Source organism: Marmota monax, unplaced genomic scaffold, assembly GCF_021218885.2.
Source record: "Marmota monax isolate L192 unplaced genomic scaffold, Marmota_monax_Labrador192_F-V1.1 WCK01_AAM20220418_F8-fsc00075, whole genome shotgun sequence".
Taxonomy (NCBI): Eukaryota; Metazoa; Chordata; class Mammalia; order Rodentia; family Sciuridae; genus Marmota; species Marmota monax.
In genome coordinates, this window is record NW_026694772.1 from 4,881,736 (window position 1) to 4,900,980 (window position 19,245).

The 19,245-nt window shown below is 35.7% G+C and overlaps 1 protein-coding gene across 1 annotated transcript in view; it reads right to left on the reverse strand.

Moving 5' to 3' along the window:
• Positions 1-8,592, reverse strand: part of Il1rapl1 (interleukin 1 receptor accessory protein like 1) — a 1,313,791-nt gene extending 1,305,199 nt beyond the window's left edge. The window contains exon 1 of the mRNA XM_046425318.2: positions 7,682-8,592. The gene's annotated coding sequence lies outside the window, so the exon portion shown is untranslated. The remainder of the gene's footprint in view (positions 1-7,681) is intronic.
• Between the last annotated feature and the right edge of the window lie 10,653 nt (positions 8,593-19,245).

Consider the following 19,245-nt stretch of genomic DNA (forward strand, 5'->3'; position numbering starts at 1 on the left):
TTTTCTCCCTTGGCCACATGAAGCTTTGTTTACACAAAATATCTGATACCATTCTAAGTCTTTCAGTTTTCCATTTTTATTGCTGTGTTTATCTCCCCTGGCTGTGTCTCTTCTGAAATAGAGTTGGTGGAGGAACTGTAACTTCATGGTATTCATAGCCAGTGTCATTTTTCCATACAGGTATGTTAACAGCTGCTATACAGTAAGTCTGTGGCACACTTCAAGATCTAAACCTGAGTAAAAGTATGTCCTTCACAGCCCTCCCTCCACCTTAGCCTCAGTGGACTACATTACAGATGATACTTTTCTGAGTCAGAAAAAAATGGCACATTTTCTGTAAATGTTTCTATTACAGTACAAAGTGAAGTCTGTTATTCCAAACTTTTCTATTTAGTATATTAACAGTGATTCATATATCAAACATGTTGACAAAAAAGGTGTGTGTGTGTGTGTGTGTGTGTGAACACATTCATATGCCAACTGACTTAGTAGCTGTGTGACTGTAGCTTAGTAAACCTGATAAAATATCACGGTCTCTATTTTTCTCAAATTAATTCATTGTTGACTATGTAAGCAGAGTGACCCTGTTGATAAAGAAATGAAATATGATATCTTATCTTTTCAAAGTAGGATAAAGTATAACTAAAAGATATTTGGTAAGACCCCTCAGTGGAATGCCATGGAAACAAGAAAACAGCATGCAACACTGTGACAATAATGATTGTTCTTAATGCCACGGATTTCCAGAATGGAATGTTTAAGAAAGTCAGGAAAAAGGAGAAACTCCAGAGAAAAGCACTTCTCTGCAGGTGGGGAGATACAAAACTTAACAGAAAAAGGACAGCATGGAAAAAGTGAGGTGGCCCACCAGTGATCTCATTCCCCAACTCTCCTTTCTATTATGTCTCCAGGTAAAATAAGGCCAGGGATGGCACACTGTACCCAAAGAAAAAATAAAGTCAACATGTTATGTGCAGGAAAGTCATATAAGTAATTGAAAGTCAATAAAGTGAACTAGAGAGCAAAAGATTAGATGTGCTAACATTAGCCAACAAGAAATATTATTCTTCTTATGCTGCACTATGAAAAAAAGTATATGGTTCTCCAGGACATATTACTATGCAACTAAAATATAATATTGAAGACTTGTATCATATCAAGGAACCAGAATCATGCATCATGAGAAAACCAAGAAACTGTAAGATCTTAGAAATTTAATTTCATTTCTCTGATTTACATTTCCTTATTTTCTAAAATGAAGGTATCCTTTACTCATATACTTTATATAAATCCATCAGATTTTTATGAGGCTACCTTAATTACCTCTGGTAATATTTATAATAATTCATTTTTATTTGGGCTGCAATAAAAACAATGTTTATTTGGGGTTTTTTATAAGCTATTATTTTGTAATATCAAATAATTTTAAGTAAAAACCCTTCAATTCTAAAATTTGAATGGGAATTTACCTACATTGGAACTTTAAATGTGCATTCTTGGGAAATCACATAACCTAAGTTCATCCACCCCAAAATTCAACTCCTTTGATCCACAGAGCACCATAATATGAATTTGCTTTTCATGTGCATATGTAATGTTAAGAATTTTGGCTCTAGTCATATGGGCCTTTTATTTAATGGAGCTGCAGGAGTTACTCCAAGAAGTTTAGAATCTACATATGCACAAAACTTTATAGATGAATAAACAATGCATTTCAAAGATATATGTGCACCCTGTTGTGAATATATGCATATTAATTTTAAAGAATTATTGTACTCACATTAATTGATTATAATTATTCATTATGAATTTTCTTAATCAAGTGATGCTGAAAGTCAAACTATGATTAAGTGGTATTCCATTTGTTAAATGAACATTTACTTTTGTTTAAATTAAAATATCAGAAAATGATGAGGATCACTGTATTACATCAGTGGTATTACATGTAAACATGGATGGGTATGAATGTATCAATTAATTCACTTTAATCAAGCCATGAGATGGTAATCCACTATGGATAATTTTATGATTATTTATATACTGATTTATTATAATTATAATTCACATAAAGTATAAGATACATAATTAGCAAACATATTGAAAGTGCAAAAATATGTCTATAGTTATATGATCACAATAAACAATCCATTGAATTTTACCAGTGAATCCAAATTCCACACACAATATCCTGAATTAGTATTACAATGTACACTCTAATTTTACTGTTAAATTTATGTTCTTAAACCTATAGCTCCTGTGGAATAAAATAGCTCTTTTAGTGTCATTCATTGTATTTTATGCATAGTTACTGTGTAACTACAGCATGCGCTTTGCTTTGTTGGCATGAAAAAAAGATTACTTTTAATGTAGTAAAATAAAAACAAGAAAAAGTAAGTTTTACGAAATAAAATATGAAAGTGCTTTGTTCTCTTCTTTTGTTTTATCCATAGTTCACCGCTTGGCAATTTCAGACCCTGTGACAGGAAAACAACACCCGGCCATTTGGTCTCCCTTCCTTTGTAGCTAAAAGCCTTAGGAATCCCAGAGTTTAGGTATCCGAATATTGTTTCTATACAAGAGAACCAAAAAAGCAAGCCAAGAAGAACCTCTCCTTGCAAGTCAATGGTCAGAGTAAATAGCAAGGGTATGTCCACTGAGCCCTGTGGTTGGCCTGTAATGGAATGCTATGTGCAGTGTAAGACACTCCAGGGTGGCATTCTCTGGGTGAAAATTAAAAGCATATTTGTAAGGTGATTAGCTGGATTTGTCAAAATAAACAAGCCTGTCTATATTCCTCTGATATTCCTTTGTAAATCTGCTTCAGCAAAACTAAAGTACTTCCATAAAACATAAAAATATGCATCTTTAAATATAGGAAACTAAGAAAAGCCTTGCTATTTATAGGCATCGATGAAATCAGATAAACATGCATGATCAAATTCATCCAAAACAAAGGAATTGAGAACCCTAAACATAAAAAGCAAATCACTAGGAAGTTAGGAAGATGAGGTTGCTCTATACCAAAAGTTTTATTTGTTTAAGTCCATGTACATTTATTTCTTTTTTTACAGGGTTGATTTTTCACTTTCCAATTCCCCTTAGCCAAAATATAAAACTTACTTCTTGGCTTATTTATTCAGTCATTTAAAAACATATATGGAAACTCATATTACTAACTATTCTCTTCTCATTTATGTAAATCTATTTATATTAAGATACCAGAACATTAAAGAAATGCAGCTTTATAAAGCTCTGACACATGGGGGATTGCCTCCCCCTAAAGAACGTTAGTAATTATTGCAACTAGAAAATTCCAAACAGAACTGTTATCTTTATATTCTCATTTCTTCTATTTTACTTGGTATTCAAACTCTTTATAGTTCTGTTAATAAGTGATAGTTGAGAGCAGCTTTCTGGTCAATTGACCCAATTCAAGTAGTAGCATGGAGTTTGTTCATGTATGCTTGTTTGTGTACTCTTTGTACCCGAAACAGAAACTCCTAAGTACTCAGGGGCATTTTCAAAAAGCAATCTCTTTAAAACACTTTCACATACAAAATCCTTAGTTTCCATTCCTTGAATGTTATTCAAAAGCAACTGTTTTTTTAATTACTTAAGACAACTACATTCCAATATGAGTACTCCTAAAAAAACCAAAAGTAATGAGTGAAAGTGGCAACCAAAGCCTTTAATTTGTCTAGCAGCTTAAACCACTGATTGATATTATCTACCAGCTTACTCTAACTGGCACTAGAAAGTGTCTAGAAAGATTTACAATTATGGCAAGAGAAGAAATATCCTGCTAGATTTGTAAGACTTAGGGGAATCTTTAATAATGATAATTCCATATATTTCCAAGGCATAGCATGGTGGTTAACACTTAGACATACATGATACCCTTTCTTTAGAATCACACATAACTATTCTATTTTTTTTAAATGATTCTCTGGAATTCTGAGAGGTCAAGTGCAGTGTCAAAGGTCACAAGGCCAGTAACTAACAAAGTCTGAAGAACATCTCAGGCCCTCTGACTCAGCCCAGAAGTCTACAGTGCCTTAATGTCTCAGAGACATCCTCTTTGAGATTCCTGATACGACTAATGGAAATAGGATTGGAATTTAATAATAAAAATGCTGACAGGAATTTAACTATAGCTGCCCAAATGGTACCATTATAATTATGCTTTATGATTTGAACATCATCAGAAAACTTGCTAATTTTAAATTTTACTAATCAACACTTCTTTGATTGCCATAAATTATAGAGTGTTCTGCTTTGTAAAACCACAAGATTTATCAAACTCCAAATATCATATCTGTTGTAAGACAAAGTATACTCCAAATATTTCAGTGTATAACTGATTAATTTAAGATTTATATTTCAGAATCTTTTAATCTTCCAAAATGTTTTATCTATTAGTCAACCAAAATCATGCTGATTTCTTCAAATATATTGCAAACATAATAAATTTTCCATTTAAGCTTTTTCCTAGTTATAGGAATACTGTCACTATATGTCTGCTAAATTTCCTGACTTTGCTGAAGCAACTGGTCAGGAAACAAAATTAGTAGCTTCCATATTCATAAATGGTATTTCTTCTTTTTTTCCCCAATTTTTCTAATCTAACCACATAACTTGGGCTGACAATATAGCAATAAAATAGAAGAATAGATATTATATTTTATATTACTCATTGCCTTCATGTTTAAATGCTTTCCTATTAAGCAAAGCTTTTTATTATTGATTTGTAGGATACTTAAGAAAAATGCTATAACCTGCCATGGTTACATAATCCTCTTCCTAAAGAAAGTAACAGGTTATAGGAGCCATTAAAATGATTGAAACTATCTTTCCTAATGTGAGTATAGGCAGTCTTCAAGTAAAAGGATAGTAATTACATATTTTTTTTTCATGATCAGTATCTTTTTATACAGACTTCCTTTTCCATTTTGCTATTTTTCCATCTTCTACTTAGATTAGGAAACCTGAGAATATGCCCAGTTTGGTAACATATGTGTGGCTTAAGTCAGAAAACAACTGAGGAAGTCATTTATAAAATATTAAAATAAGGGATACTGGAAAAAGAATTGCAGGCTATATTTCTGCACATAGTTGAAGACTAACAGCCTGGAAGCAGCCGTTGTGTTACCCTGACCCCTGAAGGAAGGAATCAGGAGTTAACTTCACATTCAATTTCCTACACAATATAAACACCAAACCTCCAAATCCACTAGCACAATATATCAATGTTTGGGCATGTCCTGCTGAAATAAGAAAGTCACCTCAAATATCAGACCTCAAAATTTCATTCTACAATTCCACCATTCTGATGTGAGGTGAGCAAACGTTTTCAAAGTTTCTTAGTGGGTGTCTAGATCCTGCACCTGACTCTGTAAGATTGTAAGGAAATGGACAATGAGATATAAATGAAAAACAGAAAGAATCATCTCATCTCCCTGAAAGAAAAGTCATTTAGCTTTCTTTGTAAAATAAATGTAAAAGAACTTAGGATATAGCACAAGTGGATGATAAGCTGCAATTGAAGAGGGTTAGAATGTCAGCAGTTTCAATTTTTGTTGAATGTGTGATCTGTTGAAAGGAAACAACAGATCCTAAAACAGCAGAAGGCCAAAAGAAGCTGATGTGCTCCTGCTTTTAAAAAAACCAGAGTTCCAAATTAAGCCTGAGGAAAAAATGACATTTTATTCTGCAGTATTCCTTCCTCTGTACAGTGAGCACAGTACATTTACCTCATCTCATGGTTAAAAGTCTCTGGCGACTGCAACATGTCTTTTAAAGCATTTGATAAGTAAAACTTGAAAATAGACTGCTTTTTATTTATGGCATTCATAATAATAATGAATTTGATGCCATTTATCTTTTAATTCAATAGGATAGTGTTACCTTTAAAGGTTTTTACTTCTCTTTTCCCAGAGGGTTAAAATGGCCCAGAAAGAGGTTGTCATGGCAAAGATAAAGGTACAAAGCGCTCATTTCTGACACACCATGGAAACAATCATCATTTTTTAATGAGAGAACCACCAGACTGAAATCTGCACCAAGCTCTACCAGAAAAAAATACAAGAGAGGACACTAAATTGTCATTACGTACACAGTCTTCATTTCAATGGGTTTAACTTTCCACTCAGTTCGGGTCACATATTTCAATCATAGGAAAAAGATCTATGACCTTGGCTGGAATCATCAGCCCCAGTCACTCAATGGGACACTTGTGAAACATTGCGGACACATTTTGACTCTCCATGGGTGTGGCTAAAATTGCTCCTGTCCAGCCCAAAGCTTACATGATCTGTGCTATCCCTCAGAAACTCACTGAGAAAACTCCTGCTAAATTCGCCGCAGAGATCAAGGTTTACAGGACCCTGGAGCTAATCTCTATCTGCCCTCCTCCTCTGTTAGCTGTTACAAGCCTTCAAAAGTTAACAGGGTGATGGAGCCTTTCTCTATACAATCATTTCATCTCACTATCATTGACTGAAACTCACTGATGTAATGAAGTTACATAATCACCGATTATGCACGACTTCCATCCATCTTCCTACATATCCACATATCTTATCCCCTCCCCTTTGGATCAATCTACCAGGTGAGATTTATAACACATGTAAATGCTCCATTCTCTCATCATAGGTACTGAATATGGGACTTTAGCATTGCAGTACAGTGCACTGAACCACGTCATCAATATCGATTTTTTAACCCATTTCTCAGGCAGAATATGCTTAGCATCCTTAGTGCTCTAGTCTCTAACTTTTCACCAAAAAGGTAAAATAGCAGACAGGACACATCTTCAACTTAAGGTTAAGGGAAGTGTGTAATTGCCTGCATTTCCCAAGCTGGCTGCATTGCAATAATAGGATCCTCTCTGCTTTCAGACCTTTGACTCCCCTGCACGTGGGTCGCAGCTTCAGCTATTTAGGATACTGGGCAAATAATTACATTATTGGGCAATTGAACTTGAGAAAGAAAGCGCTATAGTGATATTTAAGATAACATCGCCCTCTTCTTCTGTATTTTAGTCATCATTTTCAGGTTTTTTTCCCCTTTTTTTCCCCTTTCACTCCGAGTGATATTCCAATAGATAGAAAAGTAGTGCGGGGCACTTAATAATCTCCAGTAACCACAACCCAGAGAACAATTAACAATGATTATCACCTTAAAGTTTAGGAACTTGACAAGTGGGATGTCCGTGGTCCCATTGCGGCTGTGAAATGCAGCAGAATGCTGCACTGAGTGGAAAACATATTTCTTTTAATGAATAAAGAGTAGGTTGTTTCATTTTAAATGGGGCTCTTCACTTAGTGTTCCTTTTACTGCTGCTACCCCTTCAGAACACAGGAGCCACAATTATTGCATCCAAACAAAGAGTGTCTACCCAGAATTAATTCAAAACACTCTTCTATATCAAAATAATTGGGGGGAGGAAGAGTGATGCTTTGATTTATTTTCAATTATACTCAGAATACAGGCACACGTACATACACACACGCACATGCACACACACCAACACACCCAACTGCAGTTATTCCATTCAGTGCCAATAACAGCCACATCACAGCCATCAATGCGATGCAGCAATCATCCAAGTCACCCATTCCTATTACAAATGCCCAAGTTTGCTCACACCACTGATGGCTTTGCATATATAAAATGACCTTACCCACAACAGTCTTCCAAATTATTCTCCTCTGGATATCAGTGGGTAAGGTAATTGCTGGTCATCACAATGCGTATTCAGAAAAATCCACGTTTTACTCCTGTGTTCTTTTTCTTGTTTTTGCTAGCAATTAATATCATGAACAAGATACCCATTCACAAATGCCAAGTTCACCATAAAAGCAGATAATTCCATACAGATCTTCCCTACAAGACTGTCTCCAGTTAGTTCTCAAAGTGCCCGATTGTTTGGTGAAGATACAATCCAGGTGCAGAGCAGGGGCGGGGGGGAAGACTAGGAGAAAAAAAGAAGAGGCAGATAGAAAAGGAGAGACTGAGAGAGAAGAGAGCATAAAAAAGAGAGGGGGGAAATAAAAAAAAAATTTAAAAAAGAAGGAAGGAAAAAGGCTGATAAGTGAGGAAGTCTGTGAGCTCTATGACAAGAATCGGAGTCTTGCTTGCAAATCTTCTGGATACATGTAGTCGTTCAAATCTTCCTGGTCCCCAAGTAAAATTTCCAAATCCGGGATGCAGCCATAAGAAAGAATCCTATGTATATTTCACAAGTATCCCGCAATAACAGATCCGACGGGGTTTTCCTTGTACAGTACTGCTATGTGAAAGCACACAACCCCTGCTGTTTGGGAAGGTGTCTCCTGGGTCCTAGCTCTCTTCAGCAGCCCCCAAAAATGATTTTTCAAAAGAGAGTGGGGGGAAAAAAGCAGCTTTGCGTTTGTCTTGAATGATGCTAATCCTGAGCGAAAACGACAAGCAAACCACGAACAGCACGAGATCTTGACTAATAGACACAATCCCCTCAAAATATCCCAGAGAAGAAGGAGCAAAAACAAGAAAGAGAAACTGCAATGCATAAATGATTCCAGTGTTTCTACAAGATCGGTTCATTTGATTGAATGCATTCTCTGGTTTGCTGCAAGTCATAAAGAGGATAGTATTACTGCCACCCAATGGATATTTTAGTACTAGCCAATCCACAGACAGCCACCGCTTTGCGAGTTTTAGTTTGCAGAAGACCGAAGAGGAAGGAGGGTAGCCTGGGAATCTTTTGGAAAAGACCCTAGGATGTATAGAATAAGGGGAATCCGTCCTTCCAGGCAAAGCGGACCCGGAAATTTGGATGCTTACCCAGTCTTGCGTTAGTCACCTTAGAATTATGGTTCCATTTCTCTAGGAAGCAGAAAGGTACAAAGAGCGATGCTTAGGCTGACACTCATAATAACCTCCTTTTCATTTCTTCTCTTTCAAGCGGATTTATATTGCGCGCGATCGCTCAGTCTGATTCTGAGTATCACTTTAAGACGGATTTCGAAAGGGAGGGGAGCGCAGGGGCTGCTCCAAATCTCAGGTGGCAAGGTGATAATTGTTTCTAAAGGGCAGTTTTGCAAAGTGCTTGTGTCTGTATTGGTATGTAAACTGTGAGTCCTTCGGGCAGCAACCCTCCCCCTTGCTGTTTCAGTTTGGGGAGGAGCAAAAATCGTCCCTAAGAGAGTGGGGCTTGGAAGAAGAGTGCTTGTGGAAGGCTCACTGGGAGTGGGGGGTAGGGAGGTGGGATGAGGAGCTGAGAGGAGGGGGTTGAAGAGGATCGTCCTCCCACCCACCGTGTAATAGCGTTCCTTACAAAAGAGTTCAGTTCTCTGCGGTTTTCTAAAATGGATTTGTGATGAAGAAAGACGGACAAAGTACTGGTAAATAAATTAGGATATTGGCTCAGTTTAAGGTCCTCGCCCTTTTACCTTGGGATAGTACACTATACACATTTGATTCTGTGCTTCTCAAAGTTTAATGTATGGAGATCACCAGGGTGTCTCTTTAAAATGCAGATTCTGACTCAATAGGTCTGAAGGGAAATCTGAGAGTTTTTGTCTCTGATAAACTGGTTGGTGGACAATAATAATGCGGTGGGACTACGGACTACACTTGTCATAGCAAGAACCTAGGGAAGTGTTCATATTTACACTGCCCCCACAGTGATTGGATCTGATGGAGAAGTAGGCAGGGCAGAAAGGGTAGGGAAATGCATTTCCAGTCGCCATCTCCATCTCCTTCCCACCCTTTAACATTTCCAGTAACCCCTCCTGCAGTTCCCATTCTTAAAAACCTTAATCCACTTTCCAATGTATTCCACAAATTTTTATAAGGGAAGCATTAACAGGATAAACCAAAAACAGAAGTATAGGCAAAAACAGCCTTGGCCCTTGAGAATTTAATACATCTTCATTAAATTTAGGGACTAAGACACAAGTTGAAGATGAAGGAAACATTTGCAATAATTAGGTAATATGTGACCTAAACTAACTGCAAGCTAAGTTGGGACACAGGTGAGGATGAATGAGGGTTGGTATTCTAGAAAGGGAGGAAATCTGCATTTTGAAAGAATGTACATTAAACTAAACTTTCCAATCCAAGCAGAGGGAAGATGTGGTTAAAGTGTGCAGGAAAGTGTTACATGATTTCTCTGAAGGAACTCACCCAGATTAACCTCCTGTGTTCTCTTATAACTGATCCTTTCCAACATGCTATAAGTCAGTAATATGAAGACAAGAGGTAAAAAGGAATTCCTCTCCCAGTGAGTGATCCATATTTTCTACACCTTCTAGCATAGACCTTTTGCTGACCAACTTAAGTGAAGAACTAGACCTCAAATAGACTGGAGGGACACGATTAACAAAAGTTGCTTGAGTAAAAGTCCTGGACTGTAGGCTCAAATCCTATATTTGAGTCTAAACCCTACTTCTAAGTAGCTGTAATTACCCATGGGGATCACTAATTTTTCTTAGCTTCTGTTTCCTTGTCTATAAAACAACATCTGAAAACTGTTGCCAAACTGTATTCCAGTTCCATAAGGGTCAAAATTCAGTCCTCTATCTGCAGTGCTTCTGCAAGTCAGTTTGTTAATCTACACAGAGCATGCATTGAAACTGGTACCTTCACATGGGCTGCAGAGAGCATCTATTGCCTTAAAGACACAGGTGAACATTTGACCATTTCAATCCTAATGCTAGAGATGAGTTAAAATGCTTTCTCTTCAGATCCAGAAAGGGAAGTGTTTGTTTGAATGGGAGGTGAAGCATTGTCTATTCCTGGATCCTACAGAGCCAACTGTGGGCCTCGCTGTTTGTTGCCATGGGATCCTCTTTGTGCGAACTGTCTTGAACTGTGTGGGAACATTTTCCTCTTGCCTCCCTTCAGCTCCCTCTCTAACTCTTCTGAAGATGTGTGTCAGAACAAGATGTAGCTGCATTATTGCCAATTAAGACTAACAGCAGCTGCAAGGTGCATCTAATTAAGAATTTTAATTACTTCATGGAATTCTCATTTGCAGATGTTTATAGCTTTAAACAATGCATTGTAATTTTATTTTAAAATATGAAGAAAGCTGACCTCCCTCCAAAAGGGGAAGAAGTATAGGATTCAATCATGGGTGTTAAAAAATAAAGCCTTTGACATGGGAAGTATATATATATATATATATATACTGACACATTATTTGACAATATGCAACATTATATTCAGGATAAAGAAATAATGTGCATATCCAAAAGTAGGCTTTTTTTCCTAAATGAAAAAGCAAGTAAATATCAAAACACAAAAAAATTAATAATTTGCTACTCAAGTAGGAACCTTGTAGGTTGCATAGTTCTCAAATGTACTGTTCTTTTCTTTGCCAGTAACAGTATAGTTAATAGTAAGTTTGGCACAGCAGTATGGGGATTGTAGGCTGCAATGCAAAGCATTATGGGGTTTGTAGTAAAAACTGGCTGCAGATCAATCCATGCTTGGAGCTTTTCTCTGTTGAAGAAAGTGCTCTTTTATTCTCTGATAATAAGAAAGAAGAGTACCATGATATTTTACATCAGATTAACGAAATGAAGTTGGTACTACTAGAGTTTAGCTACAATAATATTCTGACTGAGGAGGAGAATATAATAACATCTACTTTATAAGCCACAAAATAACCTGAGTGAGCTATTCCCTAATATTACTTTATGATAGCTGAGGTTTAAAAACTACATTCATTGTTTTAGTAGTAAAAAAGCAAAGACCTATTGAATTTGGTGTTTATGAAAGAGAATTGTGAACATAGGAAATGAACTCAAATTCTTATTGATTTTACCTTTAGAAATTGGTAGCCTAAGTTTAACTTTCCACACTTCACATCATTCCCCAGTGAAGTAGAAGAGAGTTTTATTTGACCTACCTTTTTTAAGTATATTGTTACATAAAATTGCTCTGAATATTCAGAGAAGCTTTTTTTATAATGAACTCTTTAAGGTTAGAATATCCTCTAGGCTTGAAAATATGTCTAGAGTGGGTTTTTTCATTCAATTTGAGTTTAATTAATTTTGGATAGAAATATATATAAATTAAGAAGTTGTAATTCAGTTTGTTTTTGTATGCAGATGATTCTATGTAAATAAATATACAATTTACAGAAGTTTTGATTTAACTCTGTTGGCAATTTATTTCAAAGTTCATTAAACATTTTTGTGTGATGTGAATTAAAGTCTAGCTCCTCAGAAATGCTGCATGAAATCAGCCCCCTTTTGTTATGAAGGCTAAAATACACCTCTTCAAAGTCTCTCCCATCTGTGAAAGTCCCCATTATCATGCTAAGTTACTTAGGTGTTTTATACCTGAGGTTGCTTTTTTTCTCTTTCTCTCCTTAAAGAGGCCTCTATCCACAAAAAGCCTCCATAAAGCAAACTATTATTACAGACATGAATAAATGCAAAATCAAGTACCCTTCATTTTCAGGCCTTTTGCCAGCGAAATTCATTTGAACCCACCACCACATATTCTCAAATGAGGTACAGACAAAGACTTGAGCATTTCAGCAAAATTCCACCATAAAGTTCAGGAATAATAAAGATTGCTATGAAAAAGCAAACAGCAACAGGAAAGAAAAATGCCATGCCTGCTTTTCTTTCAGATTTCTAAGTTTTGAATCATAAAAATATACAAATATATATCTTCTTGAATGCAGTTTACATTATTGTTCATACTGTGAATATTTCTTTTATGGTCATAAAAATAAAAGCAATGCCCCAAATGAAACACTATGTACATAAGCGATGCAAATGCATCCCCGGTGGAAAGCCGGCTGGCTGCTGGTGGGAGGGTATATTTATACAGTGCCTTTCATTTGGAAGGTTCCCAAAATGATTTGCAAACTGTATGTAGAGGAATTGCTCACCATGGAAATTCACCCACTTCCAGGAGAGAATGCAGAAGTCATTCCATGCTGACAATCAGTTTAAATAAAACCACAGAACAGTATTTCATGTGGGTAAAATATTAATATTATAATTGATTTGAAAAATGTGCACCAAAAACCCACTATGTGCCAGGCATTGTTCAAGGTACTGGGGGTATTGTTGTCATTATATCTAGTTAGGTTCCCTGCTTTTCTAAAGCTTATATTTTATTGAAATCTGACCCCAGAACTTTGGAGTTAAAAGCCCTGTTTCCTGGTGAATTTCTGATCTCTGCATATAGTTCTACTGAAATAGAACACTTGCTACTTTTTTGTGTTTATTTATATCGGGATTCATGATATCCAGGACACATGACCTATGGTAATACCTTCCACTTTAGATTGAATACACAAAAAATAGCTTCAGATATATGGTTGAAGCGGATAATACAGCAATAACATTTCCTTCGCTGAATGATTTGGGAAGTGGTAGGATAGAATTCATACTCTTCTGGGTTTTGTAAATTAAATGAAATAGTATTGATGTAAATATATGGAAGATTGCTTCCTCTGAAGTTATTCAGGGCACTTCATGGTGATTAAGGCATAAAAAATAGTTTGGTGAAGGACAAGAACAGTGTGAACAAATGTTTCAGAGTATAAAGTATAGAATCAAATTACAGTGTCTCCTAAATTAACCAGATGATAAATATTCTTCAAATGAAAACAGAACAGAAGAAGAAGGTAAGGATGGCACTCTCAAAGTTCAGCCCAGACCCACTCAAGTTCTAGCTTTGCGTGCTCACATTCACCAGCCCCTTCTCTGAGTTTACTTCTAAAGGCCAGCACTTGGGTCCTCTTTTTACAATTCCTCTTGGGCTACTGCTGCTGTCTGTCCTGCCTTTGATGAGAGCAGCAAGTGCCTGGAGTTTAAAACCCTGCTCCACATTACCCATGATGTAGGGGAATGAAACCCTGGCTCTTTCTCCTATAGTTCAGAAAAACTCTGGGATGCAATTTACGTTCAAAGCTTTCCTGTGGGGATCAAGCCAAGGCTAGGTATGTGCTTTGAAGTCATGACCTTGGACTGAGGTTGTGGCTCAGTGGTAGAGTGCTTACCTAGCATGTGTGAGGCACTGTTTGTTTCTATCCTCAGCACCACATAAAAATAAAGGTGTTGTATCCATCTACAACTAAAAATATATTTTTAATAAGTCACGACTTTGCCCAATTTGGGGAAACCTAAAATAGAGGGTAACCAATAATCATAGAGGTTCCATCTCTGGCTTTCAAATATTCAAATTGTGTCACTAGAGACAGAAATATTTGTTCATTTGTCCTTTTATCTATCACTTATCAATTGCACACTATGTGCCAGACAGTGCAGGGAATCTAGTCAAAAGTAAGGCACAGCCCTTGTCCTTAAATAGCTCACAGCTAGCATTGGAGACACATAAACAACACATGTGATATATAATGTATTAAGTGTAATAAAAGAGACTTGCATTCAGCCTAAAAGAATCAGAGAACACTGGAGAGGAAAGGTATTATTTCAGTGACCTTGAGGGATAAGCAAAATAAAAATCACAAAATGAGTGAAGACCAGGAATAAAAAGTAACATCTAAGTGGGCCAATAATCTTGTACCTAGAAGGGAATTTAACATTGGTTCTGGTAGTAGAACTCAAAAGTGTTTAAAATCATAGAATCAATTTTTGAAAGGGCTCTAGAGACAACCTTGAATAATATCTTTATTTTAGACAGAAGAAATTGAGTCTTACTCGACCAAATGACATAGTTATTTAAGCTTACACAACTAGGAAGTGGTAGGAGTTCTCTTCAGGCATGACTCAGCCATATTGCCTGTCAGCCTTTTCTTTAAAGAGATAAGTTGAGGACATAATGGAGATATCTGATATAATAAGACCTTGTTTGAATGCTGGCCTATCACTATATGTATGGCCTTGAGAAAATTCCTCACCATTTTCAATGTCTTCCTATTAAAAAAAAATGCAATTAACATCCTCAGGACAACTGGCTAGGGATGTTTTAGTATATATACCCAGCAGAGTGCCTAGGACATGGTATAAAATGAGGTGTGTTATGCTTAGTTTCAGCTTTTAAATTTTTTTTTTTTCTATATTTATTTTTTAGTTCTCGGTGGACACAACATCTTTGTTGGTATGTGGTGCTGAGGATCGAACCCGGGCCGCAGGCATGCCAGGAGAGCGCGCTACCGCTTGAGCCACATCCCCAGCCCGTTAAATTTTGTTTTCATTTCTTTTCTTTCCCTATCAGAGAGTGTTATTTGCAGTAGTGTAAATGGAATTGGGATTTTTTTCATTTTTTTGGTGTATTTTGGTTTTATTTTTGCTATGCTAGGCTATAGAGCTGAAGAAAACCAGATATTCAAGTAAGATAGCTTTTTTTTTTTCTAAATAATCTGGTGTTTTTAGGACTAACCTTGTCTGACTACAACTCATGGGTGTTACTGATAGATTATTCAGGATCAGTTTAATTTTGTTCAGTGCAAGCCAAGTAGGTGAGTCTGCTTTGTTTAAATAGCTAAATATAATAATAGTGACCATAATACTGAAATGTATATTTGACAATTAAAGAAGTCTAATTTATACATATCACAAAAGAAGACCCCCAAATGGCAGATTACGATATATAAAAAGGTAAGTGACTTCATTTTACCTAAGGGCAATGTAAATTTAAACCACCATGAAAAATCATGATACTTTCACCAGAATGTTTAAAATGAAACCATGGATCATAGAGAATATTGGTGTAGAGTTGGAACAAATGGAATTTACCTCTACTCACAGTGGAAGGAGAAATTGCTTCAACAACTTTGGGAGACTTTTCAGCAGTTCAGTTATGTCTGAACATATGTATAATCTGTGAGACCAGCAATTCCATTATTAGGTACACATCCAACAAAAATGCATACCTATGTTAAACAAAAACATGTATTAGAAAGTTGAGAGCAGCTTATTAAAAAACATTCCAATATGGAAACCCCCAAATTTTATCATCAATAAAATGGCTGAATAAATTGTAGTTCATCCATACTCCGGCCTACCATAAAAAATTAAAACAATCTATAGTTACCTACAATAGTATTGAATCTCACAAACATAATGTTGAGCAAAATGATCCAGAAACAAAAGAGTACATACTGTAAGGTTGTATTTATACAAAAGGCAAAACTAAAATCTGTACTATAAGACATAAGAATAGTAGTTGTCCTTGATAGGAATGCCAGCAAGAAGGAATTATAAGAGGAGCTTTGGGAATGCTATAAGGTTCTCAGGTCTTTTGATCCAGGTTTTTATTATTTGGTGTATTCATAGAATGGAAATTCATTAAGTGGTATGCTTATAATGTGTGTACTTATATATATATATATATATATTTAATATTTCAAGTAAAAGTTTACAAAAAAGAGGTTTTTATTGGAGCTTTATAATTATACATAGTAGTTGGGTTCATTTTGATAAAATCATACATGCAATGAAATTTCATTTCAGTCCCTATCACACCCTTTTTCCTTCCCTCCTCCCTCATCCTATTCTCCTTTCTCTATTCTACTGATCAAAAAATTTGATTAAATATCAGAAGAAAAGCAAATATAACCTTCATGTCAGTTACATTAAAAATACTCAATAAAAATATGTATACGGGGTAAAAATGGGAGTTCATAATCCGCGTGAATCAAATGTATGAAATATGATATGTCAAGAGCTTTGTAATGTTTTGAACAACTAATAATAAAAAAAAATTTTAAAAAAATCACAAACCAGGGGCTGGGGTTGTGGCTCAGTGATAGAGTGCTTGCCTTGCACATGTAATATCACATAAAAATAAATAAATACAGATATTGTGTCCATCTACAACTAAAAAAAATTTTTAAATCACAAACCATAGGCATATATATGTGAAAGTCAAATATTTTATCATGTTTAAATACGAGAGGAGGGTCTTCCATATTTCCCAATTAAAGAAGTCTGATTTATACATATCAAAAAAGAGGACCCCCAAATGGCAAATTAAGATATATAAAAAAGTAAGTGACTTCCTTTTACCTAAGGGCAATTTAAATATTGCTCAACATTATGTGAAATGAATGTAAGAAGCCAGCATTTAATCAATTTAACATATGTTTTTAAAACATAAGTGGGGTTTTGTTTTGGAAAATAGAAAAGAAATGAGATAATTAAAATAATCATGTCTGACTTGTTTTCTTTTCTTTTTTTTGGCACTGGGAATTGAACCTGGGCTGCTTTACCACAGAGTTACATCTTCAGATGTTTCTTTTATTTTCTTTTTTGTTTTTAGTACTTTATTTTGTTGTTGTTGTTCTTTTTAGCTCTACATGATAGTAGAGTGTATTTTCACATATCGTACATACATGGAGTATAACTTCCCATTCGTGTGGTTGTATATGACATGGAGTTATACTGGTCATGTATTCATATATGAATATAAAAAAGTTATATTTTGAGACAGGGTCTCACTAAATTGCCCAGACTGGCCTTGAACTTGTGGTCATCCTTCCCCAGCCTCCTGAGTCACTAGAATTACAGGTATGAGCCACCAGGCTCAGCCATGTCTGAATTATTTTTTAAAAATTATTTAATATTTTAGAAATTATTGAGAATTATTAACTAATAAATATGATTATTAGTTAATTATTAGATTTATTTGTTTATATGTGGTGCTGAAAATCTAATCCAGTGCCTCACACATGCTAGGCAAGCGCTTTACCACTGAGCCACAACCCCAGCCCCATGTCTGATTTCTTAATGTCAATCAAAATTTTGTTCAATTATTTTGTGAAATGATACTAGCTAGCATTTATTCAGTACTTATTATATGTCAGGCATCTTTAAAAACATATGTGCTAATTCCTTTAATCCACCAAAGAAATCAGGTACTTGGTTATGGCCAATTTACAGATAAAAAGAAAATCAAGGTTTTCTCAGTGTTTCATTGTAGCCAAGTTAATAACTGTACCTTCTCTTACTTACTTCCCTATCTTCTGCTTTTAACATTTGATTATTTTTTCTTTGCTATATTAAACTAAAATCACCCATTTTGTATTTGGCTTGTGTCTTTCCTTTATTGTTTTGATATTCCTAATATCTCAAACTGCACACTAAAGAATTTGTAGAAGCTCAGCAAAATTTCTACTGCACTGTTTTTCCTAGCATAGTCTATAACTCTTGCTTTGGGTATTTCTTTGCTCTCTTTGCCTTTTTCCTGTAGGAGATCTAAGTGAATTATTATGTTTCTGTTGAATGAGGGGAAACATGATGAAATTATAGTTTTCAGAGCAAAAATGTTAATATTTCAACTTAATAAAGACCTGTGAATTGTATGATGAAGAGTGGTAGCATTATGTAAATACCAGTATGGCTTTCTTTCTTTTTTCTTTCTTTCTTTTTTTAGGATACTGGGAATTGAACACAGGAGCCCTCAACTGTAATCCTTAGCTGGGATTATAGGTGCACACCATCTTTTCTAGCTTGTTTTTGTTTTGTTTTGTTATTTATTTAATTTTTACTCTCTTTGTTTCTTCCACTGGAGCCATGAATCTAATGTGGTATTCTGCAACAAAGCATGCCAGTGTGGGGTAATTAGAACTCCAAATTTCTGGCCAGAGAACCAAAAGGGATGAAGGCAGAAAACCATAGACAAATACCAGGGAGACTTGCCTGTAACCTGAGCTGCTCAACAGAGTGAGGGAGGAAGAAGACAAATTCCAGGCAACTAAAGAGGCATAGACTGGGCAACGTAGGGAGAGTCTGTTTCAAAGTAGAAAATAAAAAGTAGTGAGGTTGTAGCTCAGTTTTAGACTGCACTTGAGTTCAATCCCCAGTACAGGTAGGCAGGAAGGAAAGAAAGGGAGAGGGAGAAAGGGAGAACGAGGGGGGGGGGTGGAGAGGGAGAGAGAAGAAGAGAGACAGAAAGGAAAGAAAAATAAGGAGAATTTAGGGAGGAAGAACTCAGGAAATTGACTCCATCATTTTCTCTCTCTTTTTTTTTTTTAACAAACTCCAAACAACTGGGATTCTTATCTAAGGTCATACATATAAAAACTAGATCCTACTTAATATTTTATCTGTAATTATATCTCCCATCACAATTGTAATGCATTTTGCTGACCTTCTAACAGTATTTTTGTATTCTATTTTTATTTATTTATGCTATTATTTTGATATTGATTGTGTTCCATTTTCTCTGGATTTCTTCTATCATATTCTAACATCTTGAAATGGATACTGAAGTCTTTAATTTCAAGGCCTTCTCCTTCTCCCCCCCTCCTCCCCCTCCTCTGTCCCTTCC